The sequence below is a fragment of the Thermobia domestica genome, chromosome 7 (genome assembly GCF_964235325.1).
Source record: "Thermobia domestica chromosome 7, izTheDome1.hap1.1, whole genome shotgun sequence".
NCBI classification, from domain to species: domain Eukaryota; kingdom Metazoa; phylum Arthropoda; class Insecta; order Zygentoma; family Lepismatidae; genus Thermobia; species Thermobia domestica.
Window position 1 is genome coordinate 66,148,332 of NC_137460.1, and position 19,048 is coordinate 66,167,379.

The window sequence follows — 19,048 nt, forward strand, 5'->3', positions numbered from 1 at the left end:
AACTGTTTTTTATATCGTCATCCTTATCTTTTGTTGGGGCATGTACATTTAAAACAATAATATCACACCACGGAAACTTAAGAGTAATAAAAGAAAGTCTGTCAGTAACAAATTCAACCCGTTTAATTACTGATAATATTCGTTTGTGAACAAAAAAACCTGTTCCTAATTGGTGATTTTTTATTTCCTTCCCCGTATAAGAACATAAAATTTTCGGAATTCACAGATCCACTTCCTTCCCACCTGAATTCCTGAACTCCTACTAGATCATCCTGTATTTCTCTAACTCACTCATTACGGATTTTAACGCGCCTGCCCTATTAAAACTTCTAATATTCCATGTTCCAAATCTCATGTCCATTTTCTTTTGCTAAGATCGTGCCAAGTTATCAATCCTTGTCCGAGGCTTTTGTGAATGTTTCTGAACAAGTGCCTTTTTTTTACAGGATGAGGTTGTTTAAAAAGTGCGAGATAGATAATAATTATGTTCAAAGATATATGTAAATAAGTTAGATGCTGCACTACTTTATTCCTGAATACCAGAATTATACAATCCCTTTTCTGAACAGATTCAGCAATTGGACCATGATAGATCACAAATAAGATTACATATATTTTTATTAGTGTAAAAGACCATAAACCTTTCACAATTTATGATACTAGCATATAAAATTGTTGTAAGAATAACAACAAACCTTTCGTGTAAAAGACACCTCGTCTTACATGGAAAAGGCAAATGACAAGATTGATCAGAAACTAATGAAGGCATACTTTGGAATGGCTGCACTGTATCTACTCTGTTGAGCCTCTTGCAGAGTAGTATTCCCAAATTGTACCTTTTCCTTAAAGACACTGTTTGTCGTTTTCTTTGTAATATATCCACTAACATACACACAGCATGTAACAGGAGCAAATAAATGATCTCAATAGCTGACAACATACTGATGCCGAAAAACAGGCTACCAATTCCTCCGAAGGAAACTAAAATAGAGAAAAATATATAACTTTTTATCATGGTAACTTGAAATTTAAAGTTGAAATATTACTTAACTTATTTACATGTATTTACTATTTGGTACACACACACACAATTCACTCAATTTGTTCTGGAACAATCTGGAAAATGTATACTTAGCAACACAAGAGAAATATGCTTACATTACAAGGATTGTTTTCTAGGGATTCGAAGCTCGTTTCTCGATGGAACAGCTTGGAACACATTACGAAAGATTTTGAACCCTCCTTAAAATGTGAGCCAACCTCTTATATAGCCAAATGCTCAATGGCGTTAACCTATAAAGTAACTATTACCTTAGCCAAGTGATTAGTAAGTTTACTTTGGAATTAAACGCTACAACTTCGATTCTAGACTGCCTCATACTCGATATATATAGCATAAGTAGCTTTTGATTTCGTTTAACTCATTTATTTAACTGCGCCCGAAATTTTGTGACAAAGAAATAACCATTATTATTATTATTATTATTATTATTATTATTATTATTATTATTAGTAGTAGTAGTAGTGGTAGTAGTAGTAGTAGTAGTAGTAGTAGTTAAAGTATGAAGTTCAAAATCAACCGATCCAACAATTACGTAAACTAAATGATAATTTATGCTCTAATCCGATATACATTTGCGAGATTTTGATTTTGGAACGAAGTGTATAAAACTGAACAATAAATATATCAGTAACATATATTAGTAAAAAAATGAATTGAATTTGAACATGCCTTAATTACACGTGGTTACCAGCTATGCCTTAAAAGTTCACTAAATTACCAGACTTATTCACAAAAGTAATGTATAAGGCACTCAGGACGAATTCCACAATTTTATATACGCTGCTTATTTTGCATTTAATCTTTACTATAAAATAAAATTGCCTCAGTCTGTGAGAAATGCTGAGAAATGCAAATGCGGTCTCCAAAAGAGTTTTATAGAAATACCAAATGAAATTATTTAGTTCAAAAGGAGTTAAGCGCCAAACGTAAAGATTTGAGACATTAACATTACGTATCACCATATGACCATGTAGAAATCATTATCTTTGAGTGTTGCTATTTAGAACAAGCAAACAGATTGACACATAGATTCACTATGTATGGACTCCCATTGGTACATATAGACCAGGGATGCAAATAAGCACTTCCCCACTGGCCCGGAGCGAGTGGTTTATTGGTGCGGGCGAGTATTTGAAATACTACCGCAGTTAAGTAAATCATTTCTATTGCGGGATGTGGGCTCGTAGCTTTTTTTTCTTCGGGAAGTAAAATTGTGTTACTTATTTGTATCCCTGCTATAGACCTATTGTCCAACAGCAAGTGCACACACCAAAATTTAGCACTTACCTTCTTTAGACTTAAATATATTCAAATAGTAAGTAATTGAAATTGCATAAACATATTCGATACTCTGGTAGAAGTTTTTCTTACCTAACATCTCAATATCTCCGTACAATACATCCCGCAGATATCTCATCCTAGGAAATGCTGGCATCATGTAAGTAATTCCAGTCATATTGTACCTATGGGATAAATGTAACTCATTTAGTCAAAACAAAATGAAGACGAAATTAGGCAGTCTCGTGATCGAGTATAGAGCTCAGTTATATATTCGGACTGCAAACTATTGAACTGCAGACAGTACATTATTAATAAGCCATCATCACAAGATGCCAAAAGTTTGTAAGCACACACACTTTCATATATATACTTGAAACCTTACCATGATTTACCCTGGCTCAATCATGCTAACGTAAATCCAACACATACATTCAGGGATACCGATACGCGGGGTTTAGGGCGCACGTTGCGCCCATGAAATGATTTGGAATATAAATATATTTGTTTCAATCAAACTGGAGAAGTTGGGGAGGCAGATGGTAAATTTGGGGATTAAGTTAGTAAATTTAAGAACAAGAATGGTAGATTTTGGGGTTACGTCCAACACTTTCGGATATGGATAAATTAAAGAAAAGTAATTGAGTACTTTGAAATCATCGATACACTTTAGGCTGATACCCTTTATAATAATTTGAAGTAAATAAATAAATAAATAAATTAAGTAAATGAGGGAGTTTGGTTACGGGCATATAACTTGAAGTACTCACTAACTATATCTATAAATATTGCTGCGGAACTACCACAGGGTTCTAAAACATGGATATTTGGATAGGTCACATACTAGTTCCTCAGTGAAATCTTGGTCCGACTACGGTAGGTCCCACAGTATTGGAGGAATGGACAGTTAAACTGCATGTTTTCGGCAGCCTATAACTCTGAAATGACCCAAGTTGGTCTATCTTTTTGTCTTATCCTGGTGTCAGGAATCACCTCCCAAACGTTGACAGTGTTATTTTAAAACACCCTATATATTATATATACTGTGTATATATATATATATATATATATATATATATATATATATATATATATATATATATATATATATATATATGTTCGTGAACAAATAATCTCTACAACAATCAATTCAATGGAATAAACTGAATTACATCAAATTTTAGTACCTTCTTCAAATGGACGACAGAGCCACACCCGACACACCCTAAAATTTCCAGAGGGTATACGCTGTTTTGTGAATACATATGATTGTCATAAAACACATAGAAGGCACTTTTTATGAACAATGTGAAAGGCATATATTAATTCAATTAAAATATAAAAGATACATTGTTGTTTTATAGTCTAAAATCATATCATGCTATTTTCTTGATGACACTTTTTACTTAAATAATCACTTCCCAAGACTCCCACCAGCCATTCACGGCAAAATTCCTACTGGGTGCGCTTGCTCTTTACTCCTTCGTCCCATGGCTTGCGTCTTAAGAGGCCCACTCACGGTCCATGGTTTGCGCAAACAAGGGTGTTTGTGCAAACAGTTTGACCGTGTGTGGCGATGTATGAACTGTTTGTGCAAACGTTTGTGCAAACATTTTCCACATCGAACTCGTTCGAAAATTGTTTACACGAACATGATGTTTGCGCAAACACGTGGACCGTGTATGGGCATGTTTGTGCAAACACGAGCTTTATTTCCGAGTAGGAAGCCTAGTGTACAGACGATTATTTCTTGCGCTATGGCGTCAATGAATAGGAATCAAGAATTTTGGCGAGAATTTATTGACCTTTATAGAAATTTACCTGAACTGTGGAAGGTAAAGAGTGAAGATTATAAAAACAGGAATTTGAAAAATGCGGCATATGAGAAGTTAGTGAATAAAATGAAGGAAATAGATCAAACGGCGGACAGAGAGTCAGTGAGGAATAAAATCAATTCACTTCGTTCTGTATACCGAAGAGAACTAAAGAAGATAAATGCAAGTACAAGATCTGGAAGTGGAACAGATGACGTGTATGTACCCTCGTTGTGGTATTTTTCCCATATGGACTTTCTGAGAGACCAGGAAATGCAATTATCCGGTATTTCGACATTGGATGAAATAATTGATGTGGAAGAAACACTTTCATTTAATATAATTAGTGGTAAATTTGTGCATATGTTATGATAGATATTTTCATTTGTGACCTTGTTCTCAACCAGGAAAAAAAAAAGACATAGTCTTCTTTCTTCACACTGCATCATTTTAAACGTGCATGTTGGTAACAACAGTCGTTGTGCTGCTAACTTCAATAGTTTCTGGAGTTCGCGCCTTCGCGGTCGTCGGTGGGGCCGAAGGGGGGGTGGGATCAACACCGAAGCGCGGGAGTTCCAGCAATGACATGATTGATAATCTGCATGACATCACGTAACGCATTTTCCAGCGCTCAACGCCACCGATCATACCTCCACTGAACATAGCAGCACGCAGAGTTTTGTTACATTCGTACAAAAGGTTTTATGTTCTAGTTGATAAGATAAAAAAAAATCCTTGACTGAATGACTGCAGACCCATTTTGCAAGCAGCTTGTTACAAACAGTCGCTTTGTCATTTCATCAAGCAATGAGCTCACCAACACCAAGCGACAAATTTCGTCTACTCTAGTACCCAATAACATCTGCCAGGGTGAAAAACTTGGTCAGACAAAGGTCATAAGCTGACATTGCCAGACTAAAGTCTAAATTAGAGCAATCTTACGAAAAAAAAACTGTAGGTGCAACGGCAGGGAGGCCCAAGACGTAAGGAGGCCCTGATTATATGTGTTTTATTTTAGTCAGACATGAAATCGCAATCAAGAAAAATAATTTTTGTTACTTCCGTTGAAAACTATACGCACTATTTTACCCTAAGATTATTGGTTTTGAGCGGGTATAACACCTGATTTTGTCATTCCTGATGTGATCAAAGTTGGGGGAAAAGATATCTTTATTTTTCTGAGTAAGTTTAGAACTACTTTCGGAACAGTTACAGTCCGTTTGGCTACAAGTCTGAGGTAAATTTAATATATTACAAAATTTATTTGAAATCAAATTAGATTTCACAACAGTATATGCGTATGTAACTCGTAATCAAAAGATCATTAGGAAAATAAGCAACATAGTATTTTTCCAGAACTGTCACTGTCAATCAGCCGTGTACACATACATATCCTCGTTGAATTATAACAGTGTAACAATCATGAAAACTCCATTCACATATATTATATTCAGTTTTAAACAATTAGTAAATAGTCCTAATTCAAAGTAGCGGTAATATTCTGATTATTACATGTAGTTACTCGTGTTTACATGGTGTCATTCATTGCCTGACTTTGAATATCTGTGCTGGAAAGAAACATGAAATGCTTAAATTGTTTTATAGGTCCTAATAAGTCCTGGCAAGATTTTTCTGTATCTGTGTGTGGGGGGGAGGGCTGATTTTGAAGTTCCGCCACTGAGAGTAGGTGTTATTTATATAGCCTACTATACATTAACGTTAAACAAGCTGCTTCAGTGGACATGCTTACGCGATTAAACTCAAAATTGAACTGAAGTTTGTGCAAACAGTTGTATCGTGTGTGGCCGAGTGTTTGCGCAAACACGATGTTTGCACAAACATGATGTTTGCGCAAACCGTGGACCGTGAGTGGGCCCTATAACAGCACAAATCCATTTATCATAAACAGGCCATAGCAAGGTTGGCATCCGAAAAAAGCAGTCCACATCCGAGGCTTATATTTTTTTCTGTGCTCGATGGTAAGTTTTAAATGCCGAGTGATTGGCCCGGCACAACCCCCAACTTGGAGGACCAGCGGCTGTCTGCAGTTCCGAAGAACTGGGCGATGGGGACACCACATCCTTACGCCAGGTTATCATTGGGGTCATGACCCAAATAAATAAATATAAAGGAAACAAAAGTAGAAAGTATTATATGCTTTGAAGCAGAAAGTACACTCTAATGACTAAGATTAAGCAGAGGATATACGCCGTCTACAGCCGTGTACCCTCGACTAAAGCCCTTGACATACCATAACATTTTGCTGTTGTCGGGGTATATCTCGTTAAAGAATTTATAATATCATTAATAGCAGCAGAGATCCTCCCAAACAAACAAAAGAGAAACTGTGGCGGAAGGGCCACTTTCTGTGCAAAAACTTACTAATACTAATAAATGAGGCACATAAATGTGTAAAATTGGGTATTATTTTGGGGCGTCAATTTGCGGCAGAAGGAAAAATTGATGCAAAATAACTAAATTAACAGAGGAAGTTTCAATTCCTGTTTAGCTCCACGATCTGGCAAACCTAACTTTTAAATAGTTTCAAAGGTCTTTTTGATATTGGGAGAACTTTATTCCTATTTGAAAAATAAACGATTTCTGTTTATTGAATACACTGCATAATTATTATGAAATAAATACCAAAATATATTGCATGATTCAATTCTTGTTTAGCTCCACGATCTGGCAAACCTAACTTTTAAATAGTTTCAAAGGTCTTTTTGATATTGGGAGAACTTTATTCCTATTTGAAAAATAAACGATTTCTGTTTATTGAATACACTGCATAATTATTATGAAATAAATACCAAAATATATTGCATGATTCAATTCCTGTTTAGCTCCACGATCTGGCAAACCTAACTTTTAAATAGTTTCAAAGGTCTTTTTGATATTGGGAGAACTTTATTCCTATTTGAAAAATAAACGATTTCTGTTTATTGAATACACTGCATAATTATTATGAAACAAATACCAAAATATATTGCATGATTCAATTCCTGTTTAGCTCCACGATCTGGCAAACCTAACTTTTAAATAGTTTCAAAGGTCTTTTTGATATTGGGAGAACTTTATTCCTATTTGAAAAATAAACGATTTCTGTTTATTGAATACACTGCATAATTATTATGAAATAAATACCAAAATATATTGCATGATTCCACATAACTATTGAAATTAAATTATAATGGAGTAACAGTCCTTTGAAACACAGAAATTGAGTTGCGCCACTAGTATGAAAGGAAATAAAAGCCAAGCATCTGATAGCAGACACGTCGCTATCGAACACATTTTCTGCGATTTTTATATCTTTCAATATGCACGTTTTTTTCTTGGTAGTATGCCCGACTTTAGGACACATAAAAATATATATACCACCCAGGCTATTAGGCTACATTAGATAAAGATCCACATCTTTAATTGAAACCACAGTACCTATCACTGGAAATCAAACTCCACCTCCTACACAGGCAGTGAAGTTCTAACCTTTAAGCCACGAGGAATGTCATCGAAGTATGTTCAGTTTTGTCAACAACATACTTTCGTCCTATACTTTTTCCTTAGTTGTTAAATAATAATAATAATAATAATAATAATAATAATAATAATAATAATAATAATAATAATAATAATAATAATAATAAACATAGATCCGCAAATGGTTCATATGGCAAATAGCGGTGGGTGGAAACCGAATGATACATGTACAAAGAACAAAACATAATAGTGAATAGTTAGCTCCCATGGGTACGTTGCACGTTACACCAAGATCAGGATTATGAAGGTAATTCGGATGATGGTAGTAATATAAAAAAGCAGGCAAAAATCTGTTAATGGTATCTAATACGTTCATCACAGGGATGTAGCGGTGAATGCTTCCCACAATCTTGAAAATGCTTCGTACAAACAGCTCTTCTTTTTCATGTTTTTCTTTTTCTAAAAAGAAGTGAATCTAGAATGAATTGACACAAACAAACGACTAAGTTATTTCATGAGATCTTTTGACAGAGCTATAAAAGTAATCCTTATTATTGTCCATGAATAAATATATTTTTTTTCTTCCATTCCCCCACATAACAGGGTGATGCAAAAGTCAGGACGAAAAGATATCTTGTTTCAAATACGGTGTTGTAATCTTCAGATTGCTACAGGACAATATTGCTTTGTAACATAAAATATAGGAATAGTCTATATTCGTTTAAGAAAGTTGAAAACTTTTGGATATTATATCAAATAAGATAAATTTTAAGTGATAAACAACTCTACAATTTTCATATCTGATCAGTAATCCAACAACTAAATTTACGTCTCTTTTCACAAATGATAAATCGGCGAGCTTGTGCAGTGGCGGCCACTGCAATGACCTTGTACGAAAGGATCCATTTAAGAAAAACTTCTTCGCGAGTGGCGGATACTAAAAGTTACTCGAAACCGTTGCGCGAAAGTAGACAGTGGTAACTACTGTTGTAGTGGCAGCAACTGCAGTGACTCCGTATGAAAGATCCAATTTCGAACAATGCTTCATAAACAGTGGTGCAACTCGGTGGCTGTGTATGAAAGAGGGCTTAGGTTTAGTCTTTATTTACACAAACGCTATTTCGATACTTAAAAAATGTATTGATGTCTCAACCGGCTATTGTTAGTACAACTTTTATTACTAGCTGTCGCCAAATTCAATATTCTTTTCATTTTTCAACATAAACGGAATAAACAATTTCTAGATTTCTTTGGTTAGGTGTAATTTTGTAAATAATAATAATAATAATAAGATTATCACTGGTCTATGCAAGGTTAAGAGCCGTACAGAATCAGGTTTGTTATACTAATTTATGTTAGTTGTTAGAAAACATGAGAATAAACTTTGAAGAATATGGGATGAAAATAAATGTTAGAAGGACAAAAGCCATGGTGATTGGAACGAAGATGTCTGTATCAAATATAAAAGTAGGAGGCGAGAAAATAGAAGAAGTGAATAGTTTTCGATATCTGGGTAGTATTCTTAGTAATGACATGAAGTGCGAACGTGAAAAAAAAGCAAAGTTAGAAATGGCGAAAGAAGCCTTTAGGAGAAAGAAAAGTATGTTTTGTGGGACCTTGAATAAACAGTTGAGAAAAAGACTCATATAATGCTTCGTGTGGAGTGTTGTACTGTATGGGGCGGAAACGTGGACATTACGTAAAAGTGATGAAAAACGACTGGAAGCCTTCAAAATGTGGGTGTGGAGAAGAATGGAAAGAATTAGTTGGGTCGAGCGGAAAACGAATGAGATAGTGGGGGAGAAAAGAACACTTTTAGATATTGTTAAGAAGAGGAAGAGAAACTGGTTGGGACATTGCCTAAGAAGAAATTCTATCATGATGGACATCCAGAGGGTATGATGGCAGGAAAGAGAGGGAGGGGCGGAGGAGACTACAATTAATGGATGATGTAAAAACAGAAAGATCATACGTAAAGACGAAGAGGTTAGCGGAGGACCGTGGTGCATGGAAGCTTCTCAGCTGCTGCAAGTGACCTGCCAGTAAGGGTAGAATACCTATGATGATGATGATGATGATGATGATGATACTAATTTACATGGATTATAATAGACTACCGTCCACATGCAATACTACTCCTATCATTGTAAAATATTTTAATAATTCTTTTTGTGCTATTCATTTTCCAAAACAGATATTTTTTCAACATAATTATATAGAACAATTACTACTAAACATAATTAAACAAACTTTACCGTTAAATAGAACATGCATTTACTGAATCAAAGTAGGGAGGTATATAGAAATTGAAATATTGGTCATAATTAAGTAAATATTGCAGTTAACTACAACTTGCGAACTACAACAAAATGAGAAATATTTAATTTTAAAATGTTATAATCAAGCACTATACTAATGAATGTACTATAGATTGGTATTGGTAACAAGCCCAATTAACTGCAGTATTAATAGATATGGATTTTTGAACAGAATCACTTTAGAAACTTTTGCATGCGATTTTTAAAAATCATATTACCAAGACTTTACCGTTTGAATTTTGTGTTAATTGTATAGTGTTTTCGGTTACATATACCTTTACGGAAGCATGGATCAGAAATTAAAGTAGCCTCGAAGCATTCTTATTTTCATTTCTATATCTTGCAATTGCAACGTTTGATTCCGAAAATTAATTTGAACTGAACGCTGTTATCCTTTCAACTCCTAAAACTAGTTTTACCTGTTCTTTGAGGAGTAATTTCCATCAAAATAATGTTTAGCTTATACCATAGTTGACAGGATCCTTGGATTAGCTATCACAGTAAACCTTTTTACCCAGTTGAAATAAGTTGAATAACATTGAATGGAGCTGTACGTTGTTACAATTCAAGAAAAGAATCAAAATATTTCCAAAACTTCCATTATTTAATGAATAGCCTCAATGTATTTTCTTTCACTATTAAACTTAGATACGATAAAACGAAATATCTCGTATCTTACAGCTAAATTTCTAAATAGTTTAACTAAATGTTTTGTATCTGACTTACAGCTAAATACAACAGAGATATTAAATTTTTAAGTCAGAGGAAAATATTAATGTCTAATTTAATTCCTTTAACTTTTATCTCGACTTTAAAAATCTGATGTTTTTTTTTCAACTAGCTAAAGGTTATCTTCTCCGTTGTCATGGTAATGTGTATACAACATATTGAAACCTATGGAATGGTAAACATTAACGCGAATATCTAAATACTACGCGTTATACATTTTAGTTTGCACACGTAATGAAAATATTTATTACTATTTAATAAAATTTAATATTTCAAATAACTAAATCGGAATTTACGTCATTAAAAAAAAACAAATAGTAATCATGTACATTTCAATGGAAAATTAAACTTATTTATTTGTATCATTACACCTACATATCAAGTCATGAGAGCATAAATGTCATTAGTCTAGTTTTCTAAAATTATCAGGATACAGTTTCGAAGTGATAAATGTGTCCTACCAAAGCAAAGAGTTTGAGCTTTGCGACAATTGTTCACTGTGTATTATCAAGGAGCAATTTACAGTGGACATATGATATTTGTGCATGTGATATAGCAGATATCAATCTATCATAATAGCTGACAAAGTCAATATTGGGAAAAATTGGACATATGACATTTGTGCTCTCAAAACTCGATATAAACTATTGAAGTGGCGTAATTGCAAACTTCAAAAATTAAATAACTACAACAACAATAGTAAAGTATAGAACATAATTGTCAAAATGTAATAGAAAATAATAGTGCAGGGAACATTAAAACAGGTTATATCGATCGAAAATATCCATCATTTCTTAAATGAGGTGCATAATTAAATTTGATTATACAACTTTAAAATATGGTACTTACGGGACTACTCCTAACAACCGCAAATCATAATGTTCATCATCACATCCTGAATAGCATTTACAATGTCTTTTATGTGGATGTATCTCTGTAAAACAAATATGTATAAACATTTTATTAAACTGGGAATACATATAAGTACTGCTGTTTTATATTTCTAATTATATTATTTGATTATGCATTAACTAACTAACTAACTAACTCTATGGCCTGTGGAACCCGGAGGTTCAATGCCGCATTTACAAAAGCTCTCCACTGACTTCTATCCTTAGCTAACTGCATCCAGTTTCTACTCTGTATTCCAATCTCTGCGAGATCCATCTTAATATTGTCCTCCCATCTGCGCCTAGGTCTTCTTAATGGTCGTTTTCCGATTGGTCTTCCAGTCAAGATTTTGAAAGCGTCTCTACTTTCTTCCATTCTAGTTACATGACCCGCCCATCTAAGCCTCCTTGACTTGACGACCCTAACAATGTTGGGTAAACCATATAAATTATGTAGTTCCTCGTTATGAAGTTTCCGCCATTCCCCATTCCCGTTCCTCTTGGGTCCGAATATTCGTCTCAGGATCTTGTTCTCAAATACTTTCAGTCTGTGTTCTTCCCTCAGAGTAAGTGACCATGTTTCGCAGCCATACAGAACTACATGCATGATTATCGTTTTGTATATTTTAAGTTTCAAATTCCTCGACAGAATTCTCCACGGCAAGAGATTTTGAACCGAATAGTAACACGAATTCCCTGCTTTTAGTCGACATTTAATTTCTCCGTGAATATGATTTTCCTCTGTTAATATTGATCCTAGATATTTGAAAGTATCCACTTTATCAAAAGTATTATTTAGTATTTTAACGCATCCATAATTTGCTGTATTCCGGTCCCGACGCACTTCGATGTATTTAGTTTTCTCTGCATTTACTTCTAAACCCATGTCCCTGCAAGCGTTTAATAAGATCTCTGCAAGATATCTCAAATGGCTATTAAGTCAATGTCATATTCGTTTATTCGTGTACGTAATCTACGTTCAAAGTTTTTTGAAAGATATTTGAAGATTTTTATAATGAAAGCCCTTTGAAATAATGTTGTTTGACCATTTTTGGAATTTTCGAAACATTGAACAAATTAACTCTTTTCCTCAAATCGGATAACAATGTTCCCGTACGTTCTGGTTGTTGTGTGCTTTCCTAACCCAGATTCATTTTAGTATTATATAATATACCTTATTTGAGAGAGGTTTCTTAACGAAAAATTTACTATTAATATGTATTACTTCTTCTACTCCAGAAGATTAAGAACTGAAAACCGAAACTAAGAAGCAATGAGATAAACATTACATTACCGTATACTGTATTTATCGTTATGAAGTCATGTACTTCCTTATTTGTGCTAACTCTGGAAAGACATACTTACTGAAAATCACGTATCAAACATTGGATTGCCATATACGCTATTTCAGGAGGAAGGATCTCTACCATCCCCAAATGAGACCCTTGCTTGAAACTACCATAGTTGACCGTTTGTTGTTTACATTATGTGGTTTTGAACATGTATTTTATAAAAGTATAAAAACTACACTTTAAGAGTATTTTCTTAACAATTCTGATTGGAAAGTTTCAACGTTGCAATAGTAAGCAATTAATGGATTTTCACGCGTAATAAAATGTACCGTTTAACCACTTCTCTATTGATAAATACACCGCGCAATTTTATTCTGACTGCCACTTGTCTACCTGTTAACTGTGTTCTTTGTAGTGATATAATGCAAAGTATAAAACATTCATCTGTGAAGAAGAAAAACTACAGACTAAATTCTACCAACTCCTACACTGAATGCTACATCATCAGCTACGTTTTGCGATTTATAGTTGGTTAAAAATGAATACATAATGGATTCTTGGAGAAAGCAGTAGGTGTTCCAACGATAGGACATGCTCATGCAATTGTGTATAGGGTTTACCAAGACATCTCCAGAATAGTAACGTTAGACGTGGAGATCGAGGTTAATTTTTGGAGACTGCCTTGACTTCACCTTATATTCACACATACTCATAAATACCAACAAGCAACTCAAAGTTTAAGAGGGACTCAAGGCTCAAGTGGTTGAAGGGAAGACTCAGCTCCCTGGCCACTGCACTGACGTGGCCTTGACTTAAAAATGAAGTCTTCAAAGTTCCTGCTTGAAACCTGCATCGTACAATATGCATTTTGTACTTAACAGCAGTAGGCAAGACATCCTTGAATATAAGGTAACTGTGTCGAATATGCGCCCTCTAAGCACAAAATGAGCTTTTAGGCACAGATGGAAGAAAGGAATCCGAAAATTAGTATGCAGTTGGAAAGTTTTATACCTGTGTAAATAATTCCACTAGCAAGCATTAAGAAAAATGTTTTCAGAAAAGCATCATACACCAAAATATGCCAAAGGGTGGTAAGGGCGCATATTTCCCAATGCTGGGGTAATATGCGCACCGTGTGTAATCACGTTTTCAAACCAAAATGTAAAACTACTGACAAGCAATACATCAAATATCTGACACCCTAACACAGAACCACATTATGAAATCATAAATGAAGCAATACTGCAAACTTACATCGTGAAAATATCAAGATATTATGGAGAAACTTTCATGAAAAGAAACGTAAATTTACTTTTTTCTCTTTGTAACAGAAAAACGATCTTTTGTTACCACTGAAGTACTTTCCCTGTATTAATAAATCACAAATGTAGCTCAAAATCCATCTTTCATGTATTATAATTTCTAACATAGGAGTGGAGCATCGGAACTGTCTACAAACTCTTGTGTTGGTATAACATGAATTGAACAGTTACAAACAGAACATTATCACAAGAAGTAAAAGTATCTTATTTGTGGCACTGATCACAGACGAAGGAGATCACGACTTGGGCGGATACGCACGAAACATTATACTACAAAGCGTATTTGATACAATGTATTCACTCTTGTCCGTTTTCTTCTTCGTAAAAGTATTCATTACAGACACCACAATAATTGCTTTTGTTACGAATTGACATTATCAATGGCCCTGCGATGCAATATTTTTGCGTGTTTGTGACTTTCCTATTTCACCTTTCCTGTTTTCTTTCGGAAGCAGTAGGCTTGGTAGTTTTTACCTGACGTAGCAGTCATGTAGTGAACAGAGGTAAGAAGAGTAGCACTTTAACGTTTTCTTCCCGTAGTAGCAGGAGATGATGTGTCATTGTGGCAATGGATACAATGACGCAAATGACGTGGTTGACGATGGCCGTTGAGATGTAGAGCTGTTGTCATCGGACACACATGAAACATTGCTGCATAACACATTAGGTTCGGTTTGAGGCATTGGTGCATTCTCATTATTCACATTTCGTATAAGCTAGCTCTCCTGATAGCATCGGCGATTGTCTTCTTCTGTTGTAGATCGTAAATCCGCAGATCGACTGTATGCATATGCAGGAACAGCATCTGCGTTTAACGGAAAAGTACCGGTCTCACGAAAGGCGTTGAGTGCCTTACCAACAGTTGAAGATTTATTCCCGCGACTATACGCTCAAAAAAGTAAACAAATCCCTTTCGGTCAAGCCTACAGGTTGAGGAATATTCCGGCATTTGTATACTGAGAAAATATATTATAGATTTGAGTGCTACTCACGTTATGCTACCCATTTTGAGGTCTAGGAAGATCTAGGTACCACGAAACGAAAAGTTACGTAGAAATTTTCCGGAAGTCTTAACACGGTAACGACTGTATAAGGTAGCATTTTTTTGAAACCTACCTTAAAAAGATATTAGGGGATTTTTAAAGGTTAATTCCATCTATCGATTTGCTTACAAATGTAGTCGCTTTGCAGTTCCATAGGGAATTATAATAACCTTATTTTTCTGCAGGGTGCGCGTTTTCCCCAAAGTAGCCGGGCGCGTATTTTCCCAAACACAGTACACATAATCATATGTCGCCCTGCAGCGAGACTAGCATGATACTCCGAAAATTACCAACTCCGTGTGTAAGCCATGAATTGCTTTCACGCTAGCTACCGGAGTCGCAATACTCTTTGCTTTGCTTTTCTTCTAAAGCACAATACACAAATACTTAAATTTAGATCTGCACTTTTTGATGCCACACATACACATTCATTCAATAAATTGTCAACAACATAGCTGTAGTTGTGAGCGAAATTGACCTTTTTGTGCACCAACACATAGCAGCGGTATGAACGTCCTTCTGTCAGATAAGAACAAAAACTTAACATCGCAGCTTCTGCGACATGCTGTCCGTTTTATTACGAGGTGCACATTTTTCCCCGGGGCGCATATTCGACGCAATGACCTTAATATGAAAAATAGATTTTTAACGAAAAACACCATTAAAAAATGTAAAATCCCTAGGATGGATGGATTGGAATGTTAAACCTTTTTGCCTCTTGAAATTCTGTATACGTTACTGGTGAACAACATTACTTGAATGGTTTCTTCCGAGTTTTGTCTTCACTGATCATGCATTTCATTCCACTGATTGTTTCTTTATAGTTCAACATCTCATTTCCAAAGGTGCCCGGACTCATGAGTTTGGAACTCACGCTCACTCAACCTCACCCTCACGAAGTGAGCGTGAGGTTGAGTGAGCGCGAGTTTTAAATCATGATGTGAGCGTGATGTCAAAATGATGTGAGTGTGAGATCGAGTGAGTGTGTAAGGTCGAAAGGATGTTATGAGCGTGAGGTCGAGTGAGCGTGATGTCGAAATGATGTGAGTGTGAGGTCGAGTGAGCGTGATGTCGGAAGGATGTTATGAGAGTGAGGTCGAGTGACGTGATGTCGAACAGTTGTGAGTGTGAGGTCGAGTGAGTGTGATGTCGAAAGGATGTGAGCGTGAGGTCGAGTGAACGTGATGTCGAAATGATGTGAGTATGAGGTCGAGTGAGCGTGGATGTTATGAGAGTGAGCTCGAGTGACGTGATGTCGAACGGTTGTGAGTGAGGTTGAGTAAGCGCGATGTCGAAAGGTTGTGAGCGTGACGTCGAGTGAACGTGATGCCGAAATGATGTGAGTGTAAGGTTGCGTGAGCGTGATGTCGAGATGATGATGGTAGTTTGAGGTCGAGTGAGCGTGATGTTGATAGAATGTTATGAACGTGAGGTCGAGTGAGCGTGATGTCGAAATTCTGTTGTGAGCGTGATCTCAATATGATGTGATCGTGAGGTCGATTGAGCGTGATGTCTAAAGGGTGTTGTAAGTGTGAGGTTGAGTGAGCGTGATGTCGAGCTGATGTGAGCTTGAGTTCGAGAGCGTGATGTCGAGATGATGATGTGATAGTGAGTTCGAGTAACTGTGATGTCGAAAGGATGTTGTGATCATGAGGTCTAGTGAGTATGATGTCAAATTGGTGTGATCGTGAAGTCAAACTGGTGATGTCAGTGTGCGGTCGAAATCATATGATTGTGAGGTGCAGTGAGCGTGATATCAGACTGGTGATATAAGTTTGAGTGAGCGTAATATGAGAATTGTTCATCTTCAGAATAGTTTTTCGGAACTTAAATTTTGGATCTTTATATAGTGAAACATACGTATCTATTGGTCATTATCGGTTCCACTGAAAAGTGCCAATTAAGAAAAGAAAAGTAAATTTTGAAAGATAAACTAACTATTAATTTTATAATCTACATATTTCTGTTGTAGAAAATATTATCTGTACAAAGAATTCTATTGATAATAAATGAAAAATGTATGTTTGCAGTATTTTTTTATTTACTTATTGAACAAATTCCCAGATACAGCATAACTTTGCCATTTTACACAGGGACATGCTAACAAAAGAAAGAAAAAAACAAGACAACAATAACAACAACATAGAAAAAAGAGTATAAGAATAAAACTATTCCGTCAAAGCTCGTTTAATTGCTCTTTCAAACACTGGGTAGCTCGAAAAAATGACCACATCAGTTGTTACTTGATTATAACAGTTTGGTATTCTATAAAAAAGAGACCTCTGTATAACAGCCAACCTAGGACGGGCAAAATGGAACAGGTGGGTATTCCAGGTGATCCGGGAAGGGACACGTCAGGATAGTTCCTGAAGTAATATTTCCGATCTTAAGCTTCCATTAACTATTTTATGTAGATATTTCAGGTCAGAGATAATTCTGCGTACTTCAGGAGTCTGAATATTAAGATGTCGCAAGAGCTCCTTCTTAGATAATATTCGAAGTGCAGGAACACGAAAACGGACTATAGCGATGAAGAAATTGAGAACAGAATCAAGACTGGAGAGATGTGTAGGTGCTGCCATGGCCCATATGGGAGAGCAGTATTCGATCTTGGGCGCTATTAAAGTCTTATAAAAAGTTGCTAATGAAGAAACAGTGCGTAGTTCGGTGAATCGATAAAGAAGTCCCAACATGCGCATTGAATTCTTTAGTATTGAGGAGATGTGGTCAGAGAAGGTGAGTTTTGAATCAAAGATGACACCAAGATCGTTATGACTAGCAGAATGTGTGATAGGGGAATCGTTGATATGGTATGTGGAGGGAACAGGAGACTTTTTCAAAGTAATAGTAATACTGTCACATTTCTTACTGTTGAGTTTCAAGTGCCACATTTCACACCAACCTGTAAGGTAATTTATGTCTTCCTGTAGAGTAATTGTGTCATGGAGACACGATATTTCTCTGTATAACTTACAATCGTCAGCAAAAAGCAGAAAACCACTAGGCTGAGCTGATAAGTTGGTGTAGAGATCATCCATATACAGGACAAACAGCAGAGGCCCAAGTACACTCCCCTGAGGCACCCCTGAGATCGGGTTGGGGTTAGAGGTTACCCCTGAAAGAACAACTCTCTGTTTAAGGTCCTTCAAGTAGCTTCTGATTAGAGAGAGAAATTTGTCATGTACATTAAATCTATTGGAGAATTTATGAAGAAGATGAATGTGACTGACAGAATCAAAGGCCTTCGAGAGATCAAAGTAGATAACATCTAATTGAGTATTGTTATTCATACATTTGACTGCACAGGAAAGAAGAGTACTTAAGTTTGAGAGACTTGAGCTTTTCTGTAGAAAGCCGTGCTGAGAACTATGGATGTAAGGTGAGGTGAATTTAAGTAGCCTGTCTTTGATTATTTTTTTGCAGATAATTGATATTACAGAAAGAAGAGATATTGGCCTATAGGAGGATACATGATCTTTAAGTCCTGATTTATATATTGGGGTTACGTGAGCTAGTTTCCAACTGGTGGGATAATACCCTTCCTTGAAGCATGTATTCAATAAGATAGAAAGAGTAACCGCAACAACTGAAGCAGTTTTGTTGAGAAAGAGAGGACTAATTTTATCAGGCCCAAGTGATCTATGTGGAGATAACGATAGCAATAGAGCCAGAACTTTGCCCGGGGTTGTAGAGAGAATGGATAAGGTGTCCGAACAGATGGGGTGGAGAGGGGGGCATACTCGTATAATAATACTATCTCTTAGTTTGTCATACACCAACGGCAGTCAAAACAGTATTGTGATGGTAGCTCCAACTTTG